Below are 11513 nucleotides of genomic sequence, written 5' to 3'. Positions count from 1 at the left end.
ACACACACTCATAGAGACCTATAGACACAAGTGTGTGTACTGTATGTGTGCATGTGTACAAGATAGTTTGGTGGTGATGTGTGTGTATTGGGGATGGGCTGCGAAGGTCAATCAGAAGGCACACAAAGATTGCGGCACAGTCCAAAACTACTCTGACAATACAATGAGACACTAAATACAGTGATTATCAGAGCTTCAGTCCTTCATGATACCTTTCAGTTAAGAGGTTTTTGAGGCCAGTAAGCCTAAAAAAACCTGACAAATTACTAATTTCAGTAGACTACTCTGGCTCTCTCTGTGTAATGCTTTCATACCTCAAAGCCGTGTTCATACCCTACTATAGTTTGCAGTAAACATTGATCTTCTCCGCCTCTGACAGCCCCGTCACTCCCCCACTTTCGCTCATCTCAGTCAGGTCTCTTCACTGACCTCACAAAGATGGAAAAACCCCTCCACTGAAGTCAGGACAGCAGAGGCACTGCTCATCTTTCTGCAGCATGCTGAAAACTCTCCTTTTTCAGACTATACCTAAACATGCCTTACTAGCTATTGCTAACGTCTCATTTCATTTCATTTCATTCCACTCTTAGTTGTTTGCTACAGTACTTTTTACATGCAGGTTGAATGTACTTTTAGGCCTTTTCCATGGAAGATATGTCACAACAGGATGTCTCAGTCTCAGTGTCTCTGGTTCAGTGAAAAAACAAAGATCCAATAGTTGAAACAAGTGTTTCAGTAGTGGTCTAAATATGTGTGACTGAAGAAGACTCAGTCAAATGTGAATCTAAATGGCATACCCAGTATTTCATTCATTCATATCTATGCTGGGGTAAATGTCCCCACCACTTTTTGAAATGCCCAATTTTGTCCCTGTCAGTTTTTAAAAGCATAATTAGTTACAAATGAGCTAAAAAGTTAACTCACAAATGAGAAAAAATAAATTGTCATCCGCAATTATCTACTCTGTGGTCGTACGATCCCCTCATTACATGGCCTAAAATCACATATACTGAAGACCATTTCAAGGTGTTTTTTTCACAGAGTGGGTAAGCGAATCCTTGGAAGATAAGATTGTTGGACCTATAAAGAAGATGTAGTCTCTTGATGGAGGTGAATGTGAACTGATCCTTCCTTACCATGACCTTGAGAAAGTTTCACAGGTCCCAGTCAACGTGCTCCCTCAGCCTTTGTTCCTCCTTCTCTTTGCCTTCTCCTTTGCCCCTCACCACCAAGGCGCTCAGTTTCCTTTTGTTTTGTCCTCCATCTCTCCGTCAGCAGGTCCCGTCCATCAATACAGAACTGTCAGTCACTGCAGTGACAATTGGCAGCTGTCGATACAGTGAAGAGGGCCACCAGTCTGTATATAGGCTTCAGCTCCTAAAATGCTATCAGCTGCCAATACATAAACACACACACACACACACATACAAGTACATGCATGGCTTAACATACACAGAAGAACACACACACACGCACACACCTTATTCTCTTTGCATCCTCATCACACTTGATCATCGCTGACGCAGGAAAATTTGGTTTGGTAGCAACGAGATCAGATCAGATGAGGAAACAAAGAACCACCTTCTGACTATTCAATCTTTGGCAGCACACACACACACGCGTGCACACACACACACACACACACACTGTCTTACTGATGAAGGTCTATGAGTCACATGGCTCCCCCTACTGGAGACCTGTAAGACCTTTGGCAATGACATTCCAGCCCCTGGTTACACTATCGCACATTAACATTCATTAATTGATTCAATCATCCATCTCTTCATTTAATCACTCCTCCCTCTCTCTGCCATCCTCTTTCCCTTCACTTTATCAAACTTCCCTCTTTCTTTCCTGCAGTCTTGTTATTCAGCTAAAACGTGCATCCTTGTACCCATCCTTTCCATTACCTACATCTACGTTTCCTCCCCTATACCTCCTCTGCTTTATTTTGTCCTTTCTAGTTTTTCTTCTTTTTTCATGCCCATAAGCCCTTTCAAACCTTCTTTTGAGGTTTATGTGCAAGAGCTGAAAAGTGTTGACCGTATCTCTGCATGTTTCATGTCCTCTTTGGATGTATACATACAACTTTGAATAGATATCACATCTGATGGGGAGTCATCTGATGGACCCTGTATTGGATAAATACGCATTTCAGATTGGCAGTGTGACTCTGGAATAAACTTGAGCAAGCTTGACACAAACTGTCCCTGATGTCACAAAACCACCTTTTTTTTAGATCTCAGCAAAAAGTAGCGAGAACAAATTAAAATGTTCCTTTAAGTTATGCAGTCTGCTGCAAACCTGTAAAAACCTTGTAAAAAACAGTATGTATACTGTATGACTATAATGTTAAAGAACTGAGTGCAGCAGAACCAGAGAGACACACACAGAACAAAGAAAACAGCAGACGTAAAGAATATACTGACAGGACTTGGGAGGGGACATGCCTGTCTGTCTGCTTTCTCTCTTTTACGCACATGGCGTCCATCCGTATGAGAAATGTGATTACAAATGAGAGTGTGAGTGAGAGAGCGGAGTGCCACAGCTGGCATGGCATCTGGCTTGGCATATCGTTGCCCGGCCTCGCCCGCTGCCTGCGCGCTCTAATGTGGCTGTCGACAAGCCCATTAAGAAGCCATTACTAAATGCTCTGTCTCTGCTCCTCTTCCACGCCTTATAGCACAGGCCCGGGGGAATGCCAGCAACATGGAGGAGAGGGAGAGGAGAGGAGTGAAGAGACAGACAGACAGACAGAGGAAAAACAGGTGGAGGAAAGAACGAATACGGGTGGAAGTTTATCTTAGAGAATTAACAAGTAGATTTAACATTAAACTTTTGTCAGTGACTGTTTCAGAGACAGAAAGTGACGGAGAGGAGAGACTCTGAACTTACTTTATACTTCACCATCAAAACAGACAACTACATGAGGAAGTTCTGCCTCAGGCTCCAGTAGATGGAGGTGTCAGATGAAGTCTCCACGTCCAGACAAAGTTCAGTGCTGGTCTAAATAATTTACACTCACATTTTAAATAAGCTACAGTCAGGTGTCAGAATAAAGAAGATGAAACATGTGTGGAAGATATTGAGGTATATTCCAGAGCTGAAAAAATGACTTGACTAACAAAAGATTCATCAGTAACTATTTTGATGATCAAATCAAATCATGTTTTATAACCAAACATAAAAAATCAAAAAAATCACCGGTTTCAGTTTAACAATGTTAATATTTTATTGTTTTCTTAATCTTCTGTGGTTTAAAGTTTGGACAGTTAGTCAGACAAAACAATACATTTGAAAATGTCACACATTGGCCGAACAATTAAACATAATCATAGGATAAGCACTAATTATGATTTGTTTCAGCACGAAACTTGACAACCTGTATCACATCATGAAAATATGACTCTCCTCATTTGGGCTCGATTAGAAACAAGATCATCGTAGAATTTAGATGTTTATATATTATTTTGTTAACCGTCACAGCTGTTTCCCACGGTCTCTCTGATGGCAACCTTCAGAGGAAATGACAAATATCCCTGTGCCAGGTTTAAAAGTATCTCCACACCACTTGTCCCCAACTTAGCCAGCGAACTGTGTTTTAAGCTTGAAACAAAGTTAGCTGGCAAATTATACTGTGAAAGCTTAGCTAAGACAAGGCAAATGACAATGTCACGATTGAAAGAAATACACTACACTCGGGGAATGTCTCTTGAACCTTGCATGTGCAACACTGTTTTGTTTTGTCCTCCGCAGGAGCCTTTCAGAGGTGTCATGCCTGCCTGACATTGCAGACTGGCTCCAACTTAGTCATGCTGCTGAACCCGAGTCTGCATAGGGCTTTTTATTTTGAAAATTGACCGGATGCTCTATGCCGTTCCTGTGTATGACTTATTGTCTGGCTCAACCTGCTCTGTGCAGCTTGACGCAGCTGCTGTCTGCTTCTGTCAAAAATAGACCCAGTGCGTATTCTCCACGCAGCACAGCAGAAAGCTGCTTCTGGGACGCTGCTGAAACGCGCCCTGGCACAGCTGGTGGAGCCACAAGAATTGTCCAGAATGGCAGCAATCAGCTCTGGCCAGCGTGTCGCAACCGTAACGTGACACAGACATTAACGCAGAAAACAAACACTGCTGCCATCGATGCAACTGAGTGTATTGTGTTTGCAGAATTAACATGAAAATAATAAACCGGACATGGAGACGTTCACTGAGCGGGAACAAACTTCTTTTCAATTTCTCTCCCATATCACAAATGCAAACAACTCATGCCTAACAGCAACTCTAAGGGGACACACTACTTTTTTATGCCATCTGGTGGGGGGCCTTTTAAATCTCGATGTTGTCAGATGGCTGTCAGCCATCGGCCCAACCCTAATACAGTATGTATCTTTTCCATTGCTGACACTGTCACTGCCTACAGGCACACATACTGTCTCTTAGAACGGGTCACCAGATTAGACCTGCTAGTGTTGCACATTCCCACTCGGTGACTCTGATTCACACACATTCTGGACTACACAGCTGACATATTAGGCAGCAGATAAATGTGTTAGAAGTGTGTCAGGCTACCTGAGGTGAACCCCAACATGCCTGAGAATACTGAGCTGAAAGACTCAAGGAAGATACATCTCAGATGAACACATCAGGCACTGAAATAAATACAATATAACAAAAGTACAATCATCAGTCTTTTCTTTATTTGTATTTCCCTTTATCTTCCCAGACCAAGAGGAGGTGTGATGCACAATGAGGCCTGCCTTGGAGTACAGACAAGGAAACTTGTCAAAGGTGTTGTAGGTGGTTAACGTTGTCTTGAACGGCTGGAGGGGAGGAGAGGCAAGGCAGAGAGGAAACGAGGAAGAGGGATGGAGGGAAATGTTTAAAAAATGGGGGGGAAAGAAGGGACAAAAAAAACATTTTACTCAAATGTTTCCCAAGAATCCTCTTGAGCTAATGAATCACAGGTCACCGTGGTTTTTATTTACAGCATTTCTTTTAATTGAGGCTGTGCACCTTACCTGCTGGATCTGCATCTGGGTACATGCTGATTAATTCCAGTTAATTAACAGCTCAATTTGAATTAGAGTTGTCAGTATATGGTGTGCTACGATGGCATTTGATTACTGTCTTCACATACTTTTGAACAAAAATAACATCATCCCACAAAGATGGCTGAAGAACAGAGGTTGCCATGACAGTTTTTAAGCTTTCATAAATGTGGATGAAGGTTTACATCCAACCGACATGATTCACAAATACACTCACCGAGACTCTGTGTAACTTCCTGCTGTGTGTGTGTGTGTGAGTGTGTGTGGAGCAGTGAATTGCTCTTTTCATGAGTGACTGTGACAGGTTTCTCATCAGGCCCTGAAGCCTCCGCACAGTTAGAAACCATGTACAGCACAGCCCCCGAACAACAAACACACACTCGCATGAACGCACGCTGAACTGGGTGATGGTGTAAAAGAGAGAGTTTCCTGTCAAACTACAGAGTACCAGAGACGTACTCGGTACCACACATGCGTGTGTGTGCGTGTGTTTGTGTGTGTCTATGCGTCTGCACCGGCTGCTGGAACTAAGCGGGGCTCTTAATCACGGTTGTAACGGGCAACATTACCGGCAGCGGCAGCAGGCTAATGATGAATGCCCGAGTCTCCGTTCAAACCCTGACCTCCTTTTCTGCTGCGATGCACAAAAAGCTTGCGCTCTCTCACCAAAACACACACATACACGTGCATTCTTATACACACACAAACAGGCATTAGTTTGCATCAACACATACGCCCTGAAGAAAAACACTGCCGACGCAAACGGACACACACAGACACGCAAACACATTTTTGAGCCAGCAAACAACAGCCAGCAACCTGGTCGCTCGGAGACTGCATTGTGCATGTTAGCATGCGTGTGTGTGTGTGTGTGTGTAGGTATGAGATAATGCAACCTGTTCTACAATTTATTCTTTTACCCAATCACACATTACCTAGAAAGCAGCGTGACATCCCAAAAATAATCAAAACATATCCAAAGCTTGGCACAGTAAGACGACAGTGAGAAAAACTATGAAGTAAATGAGAGAGACAGAGAGAGAAAGAGGTGGAGATATAAGAGTATTAAACAAAATGTAAATGAGAGGCAAAGAGACGGAGAAATAGAAATAAAAGAGAGAAAGAGAGATCAGGACATGATAGAGACAGATGGTGAAAAAAAGGGAAGTAAACGGGAGAGATTTTGCAACAGAGGGAGTGAGTAGTTCTAAACGAGTGTAAAGTTTTGATGAAGGACAAACTAATGTCAGGGACTGGGGCGGTTCGGGCTTCCTGCTCCCCGGCTACCACATGTGATCCCGCCTGTCACTCACACTCCATCGCCATGACAATCATCGTAATGCCGACGCCTGGAGGCGGGGACAAGCCTGTCCTTGTAACAAACAGAACCCCTCCGCAATCTGACGCCAGCAACTGCCGAGAAGATCTCTCTCACACACACACACACACAAACGGTGATGCCACACAAATAGAAACTCCTGCACACAAAAGTTGAAGTGATTTCCAGTTTTAAATTCAGCTCCATTTTTCCAGAAACAATGATGTGATGTGATGTGTTACCGTCACAGCGTCCAGAGTGTGCTGCGTGTTTTGTCAAACGCATTCATTGTGTAATACGCAGCATGCAGTTGCTTGTGCATCTGGATACGCGTGTGCGCCTGTGTGTGTGTGTGTGCTTATACATTTATTCATTGTATGCATTCATACAGTCCATGTGAGCTTGTGATTGGTGTGTTAACATATCATATGTGTATGAGAGATGAGTGAGAGAGAGACAGAGACTGTGTGTGTGTGTGTGTGTGTGTGCGCTAGCCATGGGGTAGGGAGCAGGGACTTGTCAGGCTGAGGAAGAGATGGCAAACTGGATGGTGATGCCAGCCCTGTGTGACAGCTCCTTCACACACATATGCACACACTCGCACGCACACACATACACACATGCTGTAACCCCCGAAACCTACCCTAGCCCGCACTCTAGAGCTGTGAAAGCTGGGACGCAGAAAGAAAACGAGACTGGTGGAACCTCCTTTTACCTGGAGGCTGATTGGTGTGTGTGTGTGTTTGGGTGTGTTTTAGGGAGGTGGTGGGCTGGCGGGGAGAGAAGGGGAGAGGGGGTTCAAAGTGTCACATCAATTTGTGGCTGTGCTGTTTCTGTAAGAGGCTAACCCCACTGCCACTTAGGCTTAACACAACAGTGAACAGCATACTGGCAGACAGGACACATACATACAGTATGCACATGTACGCACACACACACACACACACACACACACACTTGCAGACGTACACAAAAATGCAGGCACACACACACACACACACACACACACACACTTTCAAACAGATTTCCAGTCACATTTCAAACCCCTCACAAGGTGTTTACGTACCTTTGTCATTTTATTTCATTTATGTTTTTTGACAGGGCTTCTTAGCTGTACCAGACTTAGCTATAAGCTAACTTACATCTGCCCTGAGCAAGAGACGGAGGTAACATGTCTGTTAAGAAAATTATGAAAACAGTCACGAGACAAAACATTTTCACTATACAACAACAACAACAACATCACAAAATCAGCAATCACAACAAGATTTCATGAGATTAAGACACACACACACACACAAGACTTGGTATTTATGCATGATGAGTACACCATTGGGTTGATTTTAGCCATAATTTCGTCCTGAATTTAAAATCATAAAAGTATTCTCTTATATAACTTTGTACTGCGTTCCAAAGTATGTGTTGCTCTCACAAAGAGCACTGGTTTTGAATATCGACTGCAAAACAGTCGCTAAACAGGCCGTGGATGCATTTGAAGACTTCATCTCTCTCACACACACACACACACACACACACACACACACATATATTTGAGTTGAATGTCATTATCTGCAAATCTATCAAAGCCTGAAATTGTATTTTGGTGGGATGCTCCAATGTGTCTCCGAGCCCACAGCGCAAGCAACCACCGGAGGTGAGGTTGCTGGTTAAAAACCCCCAGGGGTGACCTGGCCAGGGCCCCAGACCACTTTAACCACTCGTCTCCATTAACAGGCTCCCAGATATCATTATGCTCCCTGGGGACCAGGCGTGCTCTAACCAACCATTTACCCTCTCTCCTCTATTTCTCTCTCTCATCTCTCCCTCGCTCTGCCATGATGTTACTCAATGAAAAAAGACAGCGGGGAGAAAAAATATGAGATTGATTTATTTGCTTCAGTGTTCTTTGGGATGGAGTCCTCTCCCTCTTTTTCTTTCCTGTTTCTCCCTCTCTCTGCAAACTGAAACCAATTAGTGAGCAGAGCACTTGTAGCGGGGAATGTAGGGCAAGCGAGGAGTAATAAAAAAGTATTGACTTTTCTGTGACTGTACGCGGCGTGAAAGGGGTGCCGCGGCCTTGTCCGACATGAAAGGAGCTCCATTAATTTCACTTATTTCACCCAGGCCCCTGTCAGGAGGCCCTAATGCGTCCCAGGCGCACTTCTCACATGCAGGCACTCAGACAGCGCAACGCCGCTCTAGCCTGGTTACCAAATGAGTTTACATTATATATCAGAGCGAGAGAGAGAGAGGGGAGTGCAAGAGAAAGGAGTAATTTCTAATTCCCTGGTTGAGACACAAAGCGAGGCCTTTCACACGTAGCTAATTTTGCCCCAGCCTCACCTCCTCATCCTCCTCCTGCCTCGCTTTCTCTCTCTCGTTCTGCATCATGTAAAAGCCACAATTCCAGGAAAATGACCTACAGTACCATAACAGGACTATGACAGGAGCGTAAGATATCAGCCTGAGAAATGACAGTAAAATAATTTGGTTCCAGTTTACTAGTGATCACTCTAAAGCAAAAGTAGACTGCATGTTTAATAAACTTCTGCTGCAAAAGTGTAAAAGGCCTGATGTAAAAACAATGCTTCTCATTTTGACAAACAAACTCACAAAGAGTGGTTGTTTTATAGTAGATTAATACTCTATTTCCTACAAATAGAAGAATAAATTGGCTCAAACTAGTTTTCAAGCAGCTTTATCATCTGCCCAACTTTGATTGATCTTTTGTGTGTTGTTTAGAGATTTTAGTCTCGCCTTTTTTTTTTTTTTTTTTTTTGCCATCACATACGGTTCTCGACAAAAATATACCATAAAATCATCTGTGGACAGTCATATTAACATCATACGAGCGTTTCACTGTAATTTCGATGGTGTATCTGTAGAATATGTCACAGAGATTACTAAAAATATACACAACAGGTGAAGGCAGTATTTTTCTCTGAAGGGAAACTAGAACGGAAAGGAAAACTAGAGTTCATCTTGCGAGGGGATCACACAAGCCGCAATGCCTGTCAACATGTTCCACGCCATGAGTACTCAGTTGTCATTACTGAATTATTACAAAAGTACTCGGTATTCATGGGCTGGGCACACCCATCTTCAAACTCGGCCGTCAGTTTTATCTTGACTCCACACAAGTTTTGCGACTGTGAGACAGAGAGAGACCAATAAACACTCAAAATCACTTCTGTGTTAGTTCTCCCTACAAAAGGTGTTTCCAGGACCACATTATTCCATAATAACACACGCACGTGGATTCACAAACTAAAAACATCATCAACAGATGACGTCGCAAGCTTTATGGACCATTTCACAAAAGCAAACTTCATGCAGAAAGAGCATAGGGCTGCCAGTTGCGGCACCATACACAGACGGTGTGTGAGGCGCAGCAGTTCAGCGGCACAGTAGTCACGTGCTGGTCACACAAGTAGTGTGGCCCAGGCGTGAGAAGAAAATGCACAAACCTTAGCAAACATTTTATCATCTAGATCATCTAGACTCAAATCCACCTGATATACAGTTTTTCTTGGAAGTCTTCAGTGAATTTGCCATGGTTTTACCATTATTCTTTGGAAGATTATCTCCTGATTAAGTAAAACCAGTTAGCAATGAGAGGCTCTGTGAACATTTCTCATCCGGCTCTTGGGGCTGGCCCACAGTCGCAATTTACCTGGAATTTTAGCAGCGTTGTGTTGTGTATGAGCCTGTGTTTGTACATGCACGCATGCATGCATGTGTACGGCAGAGGTAGACGCACCCCATGAGTGTCTGTGGGTGTGTGTGTGTGTGTGAACAAGAGCAAAGAGTGAGAGGCTATCTGCAGACAGAAACTAATCAGTGTGTGTGAGATAAGAAAGCAGCCTTTATGGTGTATGGTAATCAGCCCCCCCTCGGCCTGCCACCGCCATGCATAATCACCACGACTTATTCACATGATTGATGAAATATGCGTCTGTGAAATCCGAGCTGCTTTTGTTATCATCCTGTTTTTCCCCTCTCTCCCCCCCCCTCTCTTTCCTTTTTCTCTCAATCTTTTTTTGTCTTGTTCAACCTCTCTGTCTCTCTAAATATCTCTTCTCGCCTCCGCAGTGGCCGGAGATGGTTGGAACCATGTACAAACAAGAAATTACACACACGGCATGGGGTCCCTCTTGAAACTATGCACATGCACACACACGTACACTCTCTCCACACATACTTTTCTCTCAAAAGGTAGTAATATGATGCATGAGAGATGCATGAGAAGAGCAACATCGTATGAAGAGGAATATGAAGAAAAGGAAGAGGGGGGAAAAAGAGATAAGGGTAAGAGAGAGCGAGTAAACGAGGAGACACATTAATTGTTCTGTCCTGCAGAGAGAAGTGTCGGCTGGATTAGAGGGGGGTGAGAGTAGAGAGAGAGAGAGATGGAGTGATAGATGGAATTAGATGGATAGATGCTTCAGAGAGCTCTTGTCATTGACACTCAATTGCATTAATCAGGGAACGGATGCAGAATTTGCAACTAATGCAACATGAAGAAACAAATACAGAAAGCATTTGAACTAAAAAGCAGCAGCAAGGCCATACGAGGACACACCTGCTGGAATGAGTGACTGCATTCTGACATGTGTCTGTATTAGGGTTTTAATACTGGACGATGCTATCGGCGATGGCTGACAGTCGACTACTGAGCCCTGTACCATCATAACATCATGATTTAAAAGGGCCCCCACCAGACCGCACAAAAAAGTAGTGTGTCCGCCCAGTTAGGCCAACCCAAAACAATCGGTTACATTAGTGGCCGATGCGTTTATTTTCTCCGGGTCGCTGTTCGTGCATTTTTCTAAACCGTGCCATTGCTATTTGTGTTTTCTTAGCTTTCTTAGGATAGCTAGCCGACAGACTTTGTGTCAAGCTACTGAGGGTGAACACAGCTAGAAGACGATGAATACACTCTTAAACCCAGCACAGGGATGCGTGTCGATGGTGACAGGAGACAGGTTTCTCAGCTGGATGGGTGGACATATGTCAGTTTGGTGGACAGCACCCAACTCTAGTCTGTACACGGTGACAAAACATGAATTGTAGCAATAAAAAGGGAATGGTCTCATACATGAACCACCACCACTAAGAAATGTAGTCTTATGATCAACATAACTT

General features: G+C 43.7%; 1 protein-coding gene across 2 annotated transcripts in view; it reads right to left on the bottom strand.

The window, feature by feature from the left end:
- Positions 1-4677: 4677 nt before the first annotated feature.
- spata17 (spermatogenesis associated 17) overlaps positions 4678-11513 on the bottom strand; it is a 35373-nt gene continuing 28537 nt past the window's right edge. For both annotated transcript variants that reach the window (XM_073465120.1, XM_073465121.1), the window contains exon 10: positions 4678-4822. The gene's annotated coding sequence lies outside the window, so the exon portion shown is untranslated. The remainder of the gene's footprint in view (positions 4823-11513) is intronic.

Source organism: Pagrus major, chromosome 4 (assembly GCF_040436345.1).
Source record: "Pagrus major chromosome 4, Pma_NU_1.0".
Taxonomy (NCBI): domain Eukaryota; kingdom Metazoa; phylum Chordata; class Actinopteri; order Spariformes; family Sparidae; genus Pagrus; species Pagrus major.
This window is presented reverse-complemented; position numbering and strand designations above follow the sequence as displayed.